Source organism: Pleurodeles waltl, chromosome 7, assembly GCF_031143425.1.
Source record: "Pleurodeles waltl isolate 20211129_DDA chromosome 7, aPleWal1.hap1.20221129, whole genome shotgun sequence".
Taxonomy (NCBI): Eukaryota; Metazoa; Chordata; class Amphibia; order Caudata; family Salamandridae; genus Pleurodeles; species Pleurodeles waltl.
The window spans coordinates 1122602954-1122613027 of NC_090446.1; the positions used below are offsets into that span (position 1 = coordinate 1122602954).

At 45.3% G+C, this 10074-nt stretch overlaps 1 non-coding gene across 1 annotated transcript; it reads right to left on the reverse strand.

The window, feature by feature from the left end:
- Positions 1-3574: 3574 nt before the first annotated feature.
- TRNAR-CCU (transfer RNA arginine (anticodon CCU)) lies at positions 3575-3647 on the reverse strand. Its single transcript has one exon. It is a non-coding gene; the product is annotated as a tRNA-Arg (tRNA).
- Positions 3648-10074: the final 6427 nt, after the last annotated feature.

Consider the following 10074-nt stretch of genomic DNA (forward strand, 5'->3'; position numbering starts at 1 on the left):
GTGCAGAAAATGCTCTGCTGTGGTACTTGAACAGGTGGCGGAGTAAAATTTGTTGGAATTGGTTATTTTATCAGCACGCTTCAGTGCTAATGTTGTTAAGAAGGAAGACCCTTAGGAAACTAGATAAACATCTCCAAAATACATCTTCTTCCACCCCAGAAAGAACTCAAACCCACAATCCCTTTGTGAGTATTTGACTGCCTTACCCATTAGGCCAACGGGGTTGCACAGGAGTGCTGTTAATCAATAGCTACAAACACTTTCTAAAAATATGACACATATTCTACATGTTTGTCGCTCCCACTCAGGTATAAAAGAAGTTCATATCACATTTAAAGAGTCCCCAGCTGTGGTGATTAAAGTTTGAAATGTCTGCATTTAAGGGAACTAGTTAATCCATCATGCTTCAGTCCCACTGTTCTTACGAGTGAAGGACCTGATGTGGCAGACTCCTACGAAATAATCTGGCCATCTTGTTTGTTCACAAAATATGCACTCTTAAGGGAACAACAGGTAGTACTAACAAAGTATTACAATCTGCACCAAATGTATGCTCTAGGTTTGGAAAATTAGAGTTGGGCAAGGCTAAAACTAAACGTCTGCTTGGGCCCTTAGTTGGCATGGCAAATTTTCAAAATAGAGAGAGGACAAGCATCCCAGGCAGTGTCCCAATATCTCTCTAATGTCCTTGTTGAACCCAAAGGTTGTTAAACAGGACATACAATATACATCAACTAAAAACAGACAAGTAAAGCTGCCTTTCACAGGTGTCCAATCAACTTCTCAGTCTAACAACACCCCGGCTGTTTTGAAAAATCTATTTAACTGCCATCATTGAAACACCACCCTGCCCTCCTAAACTCAGTTTGGTTTCTAAGACTAGGGGCCCAGCGATAGTAGCATAAAATAGGGTGCACTGTCTTCCCATCTGCTGCACTTTTTTCGAGAAATACTTCTTTATCAACATAGCAGTTTCACATGGTATTTTTATTTATTCAACAGTTTATACATTCAAGTGGTGAAAAAAGTACATGTTTTAATGCTAAATTTGAGACTGCCTGCGAGTGCTATCCAAAGGAGGACATAGAAAATGTATAGCCAGAAAGGTGGTGTGAAATCCCATTCTCCACACTGGGCCCAAGAGTAGGATATGTAGGCAAATGTTTTTGAGTTCCAGCACTTGTGTTTTGAAGGTAGATTGATGTTCCATAGCTGCAAAGTCTATGTAAAGCAAGGGCTGAATTGTGTGGTTTGTGCTTTGAAAATGTAAAAGTCAAGAGCTTAATGTACAGCGTTTCACCCAAGTTGGGACTTGAACCCACCATCCCTGGCTTAGGAGGCCAGTGCCTTATCCATTAGGCAACTGTGTCCATGTTGACACTGCTCTACCCTGTCCTCCAAATACAAGATCCACTCCCCATCATGTGGTCTCTACCGCAGTTTAAGTCTATGGAATCACTTATACAATACATTCACAACAAGCAATCCATGGATAACTCCCCTCTCTTTAAAGTCCTTACAACTATTCAAATATCTAATTTACCCTCACCTGGAAGAACAACACAATGCGGACGCTAAACTCTCCTAACTTCACTTCACATGTCACAAAATGCCCACTGCTCGAGCCATCAGGAAACATCAAGGCAGCTCAAGGAATACAACTGCACTTGCAGTTCCAACAACATCAACCAGACTAGCATTTCCTTCTTCTGATACCCATATTTATAGAGAGAATTTTAATGATCGGTGCTTAGCTGAAAGGAGATACTTATGGCAAAAGGTTTACTTTTTGCACACTGTAGATCATTACTGGAAAGATAGACTCTATCTGCATATTTACACATCATTTTTAATATGACTCAGAAATGTCATGCCTTTTTTTGAACAAATTATTACATGGTTTGTGAGAACGTCTAATTCAGCACTACAGCTTCTGCTTTCATTCTCCATGCCTGAAAACATAATCTTCCATATGAAACAACAAAAGACTAGGAATTTTTTGTTTTTTTTGAGTGATGGCATTGAAATGTGCAGTAAGAAATAAAGTACCTTTGTCATACATAAAAAGGATAACGCAAGCCACCTCCGAGTTCATTCACCCCACAGAGGAATTCTGTCTTCGCCCACTTTCCTCTATATGATCACTAAGCTACTCCACAACTTGCAATACCTTTACAACATACGACAGGGTGTGTTTTATCCCACACATACATTCAAACATATATCTTTTCTGCTCAGACATAAAACAAGCACATTTCTCCATTCCTATCCTAGCAGTGGAGAAAATGCTCTGCTGTGGTACTTGAACAGGTGGCGGAGTAAAATTTGTTGGAATTGGTTATTCTATCAGCACGCTTCAGTGCTAATGTTGTTAAGAAGGAAGACCCTTAGGAAACTAGATAAACATCTCCAAAATACATCTTCTTCCACCCCAGAAAGAACTCAAACCCGCAATCCCTTTGTGAGTATTTGACTGCCTTACCCATTAGGCCAACGGGGTTGCACAGGAGTGCTGTTAATCAATAGCTACAAACACTTTCTAAAAATATGACACATATTCTACATGTTTGTCGCTCCCACCGAGGTATAAAAGAAGTTCATATCACATTTAAAGAGTCCCCAGCTGTGGTGATTAAAGTTTGAAATGTCTGCATTTAAGGGAACTAGTTAATCCATCATGCTTCAGTCCCACTGTTCTTACGAGTGAAGGACCTGATGTGGCAGACTCCTACGAAATAATTTGGCCATCTTGTTTGTTCACAAAATATGCACTCTTAAGGGAACAACAGGTAGTACTAACAAAGTATTACAATCTGCACCAAATGTATGCTCTAGGTTTGGAAAATTAGAGTTGGGCAAGGCTAAAACTAAACGTCTGCCTTCGCCCTTAGTTGGTATGGCAAATTTTCAAAATAGAGAGAGGACAAGCATCCCAGGCAGTGTCCCAATATCTCTCTAATGTCCTTGTTGAAACCAAAGGTTGTTAAACAGGACATACAATCTACATCAACTAAAAACAGACAAGTAAAGCTGCCTTTCACAGGTGTCCCATGAACTTCTCAGTCTAACAACACCCCGGGTGTTTTGAAAAATCTATTTAACTGCCATCATTGAAACACCACCCTGCCCTCCCTAAACTCAGTTTGGTTTCTAACGCTAGGGGCCCAGCGATAGTAGCATAAAATAGGGTGCACTGTCTTCCCATCTGCTGCACTTTTTTCGAGAAATACTTCTTTATCAACATAGCAGTTTCACATGGTATTTTTATTTATTCAACAGTTTATACATTCAAGTGGTGAAATAAGTACATGTTTTAATGCTAAATGGGAGACTGCCTGCGAGTGCTATCCAAAGGAGGACATAAAAAATGTATAGCCAGAAAGGTGGGTTGAAATCCCATTCTCCAGACTGGGCCCAAGAGAAGGATATGTAGGCAAATGTTTTTGAGTTCCAGCACTTGTGTTTTGAAGGTAGATTGATGTTCCAGAGCAGCAAAGACTATGTAAAGCAAGGGCTGAATTGTGTGGTTTGTGCTTTGAAAATGTAAAAGTCAAGGGCTGAAGGTGCAGAGTTTCACCCCAGATGGGACTTGAACCCACAATCCCTGGCTTAGGAGGCCAGTGCCTTATCCATTAGGCCACTGGGGCCATGTTGACACTGCTCTCCCCTGTCCTCCAAATACAAGATCCACTCCCCATCATGTGGTCTCTACCGCAGTTTAAGTCTATGGAATCACTTATACAATACATTCACAACAAGCAATCCATGGATAACTCCCCTCTCTTTAAAGTCCTTAACTATTCAAATATCTAATATACCCTCACCTGGAAGAACAACACAATGCGGATGCTAAACTCTCCTAACTTCACTTCACATGTCACAACAAAATGCCCACTGCTCGAGTGTGAGAAACTAGGGCTGATTGCAGAGGCCCCATAACTTTTTGCCCCCATTTTCCACTTTATGCTGGTGTTTTCCTGACTCTGATGGTGCCCTGGGTACTGCTAACCAGTCCCAGGGCCTGTGCTCTGTGTAAAATGGATATGCAAATTAGGCTAATTATAATTGGCTAAGTTAACCTACCTATAAGTCCCTAGTATATGGTAGGGCATGTAGGTTTAGGGACCACAGCATAGGTGGTGCACACCTAGGTGCATTGCTGAGGTGCCCAGTGTCATTTTAAAAGCAAGCCTGTCTTGCTGGCTGCTTTTAAATTAAAGTTATATGCAAATTCGACTTTGGAATTAAAGGTACTTCCAAAGTCTTAAACTACCTTATTTTTACATATAAGTCACCCCTAAGGTGTGCCCTATGTGCCCCTAGGGCTGGGTGCCATGTAACTATAAGCAGGGACTTTATAAAAATAGATTTATAAGCCCTGGTGAGGTAAAAACAGCCAAATTCGTTTTTCCCTCATTGAAGTAAATGGCCTTCATAGGCTAGAATGGGCAGACTTTATTTTAAATTTTAAAGTCTCCTTAAATGTTACATACCAAGAATTTGGTATCAAATTGATTGTTATAATAAATCCCACAACTTCCAGTTGTTGGATTTAATATAACTAGTTCAGGTAAAAAGTTTAGACTTTACCTAAAAAGTTGCCAATTTCAGCTCTGCATTGTTTTTGCTGCTGTGCTCTGATTGGCCAGCCTGCAGCAGCTTCTGCCAGGCTACCTTGATGAGGTGTGAAGTGGCCAGACTTCACACAAAGGAATGTGCTTGGGGGAGAGAATCTCCCCTCAGCAGATGGTGAGGCAGGAAGGGGGAGGGCTGCCAAACTGGTCTTCAAAGGCAGAGAAGGACATTTGCAGCACCCAGCAACACCCCCACATCCTGCAACCCCAGACAGCTAGGTGCCCCCTTGATTAGATTAGGAGAGGGCAGGAGAGGGGTGTGTTTATGATTTTTAGCCACACCAGTGGGTGGGCTCAGCCAGATGTAACCTCCAAAAATCAGATTCATCCATGTTGGATTTTTAGAGACTGTTGCCTTCTGGGATGGATTTTTGCCACACTTCCCAGGAAGTGGTCATCACAGGGGGACGACCCTGTCCATGATTGGAGAACCAGGGCCCCCCTGCTTTTCACCCAGGAGCAAGGATAAAACTGGCAGACCTGCACCCACACCTCAGATCCCCTCCAGAATTCAACAAGAAAGGAACTAAAGAAGAAGGACTGCCCTGCTGGACCCCTGGCCTGCACCTGGAACCTGCACTCAGAAGGACTGCACCAGCTGCACACTTGGGCTTCACCACAAGAAGGACTTTGCCTGGCTTCAACTGGTTCAAGGAGGGACTCCCTGTTTGCTACAGGTGAAAAATTGCTAAACCAGAGTCCCCTGCACCAACTCCTGAAGAAAGCGACCAGCTGACCACTGTCCAGTGGCCAAAAAGGAGTTTGCGCCAGGTGCATTCTGGGAGTTGAAGTCCGCACTTCCCAAGGACCATCACAGAACTTCTGGACCCTTGGGGTGAGCTGTGGACCCCAAAAGAACCTTAAAAGAACATCTGGGTGAAGCCCCAGAAGTTTGGAAAAGATTTGAGAATTTTTGGAAAAAAGCTCCAGAGAGGGACCGACCCGCCGCGGAAATTCTAGCCGGCTTGCCTCAACCGCGACCCGGCCTGACTTCGTGGTTCGTCCCGGTAAAGAAAAACATCCAAAAAAGAGACTAAGTCCGAACGTAAAAAGTTGACCGGGACCTCCCAGCCATCGTATCCGAGAAGGGCTCCAGGAGGTCGGATTCAACTGGCAGGTTCGTCCCGGTGAAGAAAAACTTCAAAATAAAGACTAAGTCAGAAGGTAACTTTTTAACCGAGGCCTCCCGCGACCTGTAGCCGAGCAGGGCTCCATCGCGGTCGGCCTGAAAGTTTGACTTTGCCCCGGTCGAGGTGCAACCAGATGACCCGATTGGCGCTTTTGGTTTCTAAGCGCTAGAAAAGTAATAATTCTTTAAAAATTCATATCTCCGGTTCCCCTGAACCGATTTTAATCGTTTTTGTGTCATTTTAAAGATAAAAATATAAACTATTTTCATAAATTGGTTTTGGATTTTTAAACTGTTTCCTGTGTTTTATTTAATTACTGTTTTGTGATATTTGAATGCTTTACACTTTGTCTCCTAAGTTAAGCCTTGACGCTCGTTGCCAAGCTACCAAGGGTAGAGCTGGGATTAATTTACTGAGACCTAACTGTACCTATGTGGAGGTTTGTGGCTTGTTGCTAGGTGTAGGTACCTACCTGCCCTACCAAAAACCCATTTTCCAACATAATTGGAAGCAGCGACGGGATCCTGTACTTGTGTTCAATATCACGTTACAGTTTTAGGTAAAACAAATTAAAAATCCTTTAAATTGTCCTAGTGCAAGAATTGTTTTAAATTTTTTATTTTTTTTTATTTTTATTAATTTGGATTAATTTCAATTATTGAATTTTTGTAATTTTTCTAAATTCTTGTTTCCAATTTTTGCAAAAAGTTTTTGTTGACACAAAACTAGGGAACCATGGAGCTTGATCTGGCTAGCCTACCCACACTGACAGTAGTCCAGCTTAGGGGGTTGTGTATTGAAAGAGGGTTGCCTGCAACCAATGATCTCAGGAAGCAAATCCTGATCACATCCCTGACAGCATGGGCTGAGGCCCAAGAGGTAGAGTCAGAAGAAGCTCCAGAAGAGGGAGAAAGAAGGGAGGATGCAAGCTCTAACCACTCAGGGGAGGGAAGGCATCTGAGCCTAAGTGAGGATGAGGAAGAACGGTCCTCAGTAAATACAGTCACTAGGGGCAGATCCAAAGCTAGTGGTGGGAAGGGGGTCCTTTCAGGAGGAGAGAACCCATCCATCAGAGAAAGAGAGCTGGAGGCCCAGCTAGCATACATAGCTTTGGAAGCAGAGAAGCTGGCCCTAGAAAAGAAAAAGTGGGCATACAAAGAGAAAGGAGATGGAAGCAGCGACAAAGAAGCTGAGGTGTCCATGGGTGGGGGAGTTTGCCCCAGGTTACCCAAGGGGGTAGTTCCTGCTTATGTAGAGGGGGATGACATAGATAAGTGGCTGGGGGCCTTTGAGAGGGCACTCCAAATGAGAAGGGTTAGGCCTCAATACTGGGGTTCCCTTTTGTGGGAGTTGGTCCCCAACTCAGGGAGGGATAGGCTTCTGACCTTAAGGGGGGAGGAGGCAGATTCATACCCTAGTATGAAGAGGTGCTTAGCCAAGAAGTTTGGTCTGACCCCAGAGCAATATAGAATGAAGTTCAGGGACACCCAGAAGGTCAGTACCCAGTCTTGGGTTGACTTTGTGGACATTTCACTAAAGGCACTAGAGGGCTGGATTATTGGTAACAAAGTAGATACTTATGAGGGGTTATACAATCTGATCATGAGAGAGCACATCTTGACCAATTGTACCCAAGAAAGGTTACGCCAGCATCTAGTGGACTCTAAGCAGACCAACCCTAGAGAGCTAGGGGAGGCAGCTGATGAGTGGTTGAGAACCAGGGTGGTTGTCAAGTCCCAGGGGGGAGACTCCAAGAAGGGGGGGACAGGTCCCCAAAAACCTAAGGAGGGAGGTGGTAAGCCCACCACAGAGACTCCCTCTGTACCCCAGAACCCTAAGAAGGAGGAGAGTAAATCCCACTCACACTCTGACAAGCAGAGACAGGGAGACCCAGGGTTAAAAAAACTCTTGGACAGTAGGGCTTGCTTTGACTGTCAGCAGACAGGTCACTTCAGAGGAGATTCAGCCTGTCCAAGGAAGGTGGTTAGCACTGGGCTGTCCAGTGTAGCCATAGAGGAGGATTCCTCAGATGATGAAGTCCTCCTAGCATTGTGCTGGGAGACAGGACCAGATGGTAAGCTGGTGATCCCTGAGGGTGGGAGTAGGCACTTCCACCACATTCAAGTGAATGGGATCCCTACCACTGGCCTGAGGGACACCTGTGCCAGTCACACTATAGTGAGTGACCGGTTAGTGACCCCAGACATGTATGTCCCAGGAAAGACAAAGAAAGTCAGGATAGCCACAGGGGAGGTCACCTCCAAACCTGTAGCCATAGTGCCCCTAGAGAGGGAGGGTATCCTTGACTGGATTAGGGTGGTAGTCAGTGCTGACCTTCCCCTAGATTGTATCCTGGGCAATGACCTCCCAGAGGTGGGTCTGGTCCCAGATGGGGCGGTCGCCCAGGGCGCCCCCCCAACCCAAAGTCCTGGGGAGTCAGTCCCTACAGTTAGGAGACAGGGGTCCCCAAGAAAAGGAAAGAAGAAAAGGAAGGGTAGGCCACTCTTAAAGAGAGTTCCAGGGAGCCAAGGGTCTTCTGCCCCAGTAGGGGGGGAGCCCAGAGTTGGCACTGGTGAGGCCTCACCTGACCCCAAGGAAGTCCTGAGTAGTCAGGCAGCTGTCCAGATGCAAGGTGTTGCCCCTGCACTGACAGAAGGGAGAGTGGAAGGATGGTGTCTGCCACAGGAGGTGGTAGCCCCCCACTCTAGACAGCAAGAGGGGTGCCAGGACCCCAAAGATGCCCCTAAAGCAGCTCAGCCACCTGTCAGTGGAGAGCTTAGGGTTTGGTTCTGGGTACTGACAGCTGTCAGTAGCCTCTGCTGGGTGCTAGCCTTCCTGGCAGCACTGTACTTGGCCTGGGAGGCAGACCCCAAGGCCAATAGCAAAGTAGGCCCCCTGACCCTGTTGGTCATGGTGGGGTTGCTCAAGTGTTGGGTGACCTCTTTGGGTAAGCTAGGTGTTGCCCTAGCAAAGTTTGGAGTAGGGGAAGTGGGCACCTCACTACCCAAGTTGGCAGAGAGAGAGGAGGAAGACCCCCCTAGAGGGAAGTTTCAGTTTGAGTTGGGTCCTTTTACTGTTGGGATGGCTTCACTACCCAGAGGGAGTGACCCTGACAGGAGGATATAAGGCAGAGTAGGCCCTGCAAAGGGACAGCCAGTTTTCTTCACTGTCTTCCTCGCCTAACAAGCCAGGAAGACTCTCCCAGGGTTGGGCTGAGTCTCCTGGGCGTGTGGGCTGGGGGGGGGTTGTGTGAGAAACTAGGGCTGATTGCAGAGGCCCCATAACTTTTTGCCCCCATTTTCCACTTTATGCTGGTGTTTTCCTGACTCTGATGGTGCCCTGGGTACTGCTAACCAGTCCCAGGGCCTGTGCTCTGTGTAAAATGGATATGCAAATTAGGCTAATTATAATTGGCTAAGTTAACCTACCTATAAGTCCCTAGTATATGGTAGGGCATGTAGGTTTAGGGACCACAGCATAGGTGGTGCACACCTAGGTGCATTGCTGAGGTGCCCAGTGTCATTTTAAAAGCAAGCCTGCCTTGCTGGCTGCTTTTAAATTAAAGTTATATGCAAATTCGACTTTGGAATTAAAGGTACTTCCAAAGTCTTAAACTACCTTATTTTTACATATAAGTCACCCCTAAGGTGTGCCCTATGTGCCCCTAGGGCTGGGTGCCATGTAACTATAAGCAGGGACTTTATAAAAATAGATTTATAAGCCCTGGTGAGGTAAAAACAGCCAAATTCGTTTTTCCCTCATTGAAGTAAATGGCCTTCATAGGCTAGAATGGGCAGACTTTATTTTAAATTTTAAAGTCTCCTTAAATGTTACATACCAAGAATTTGGTATCAAATTGATTGTTATAATAAATCCCACAACTTCCAGTTGTTGGATTTAATATAACTAGTTCAGGTAAAAAGTTTAGACTTTACCTAAAAAGTTGCCAATTTCAGCTCTGCATTGTTTTTGCTGCTGTGCTCTGATTGGCCAGCCTGCAGCAGCTTCTGCCAGGCTACCTTGATGAGGTGTGAAGTGGCCAGACTTCACACAAAGGAATGTGCTTGGGGGAGAGAATCTCCCCTCAGCAGATGGTGAGGCAGGAAGGGGGAGGGCTGCCAAACTGGTCTTCAAAGGCAGAGAAGGACATTTGCAGCACCCAGCAACACCCCCACATCCTGCAACCCCAGACAGCTAGGTGCCCCCTTGATTAGATTAGGAGAGGGCAGGAGAGGGGTGTGTTTATGATTTTTAGCCACACCAGTGGGTGGGCTCAGCCAGATGTAACCTCCAAAAATCAGATTCATCCA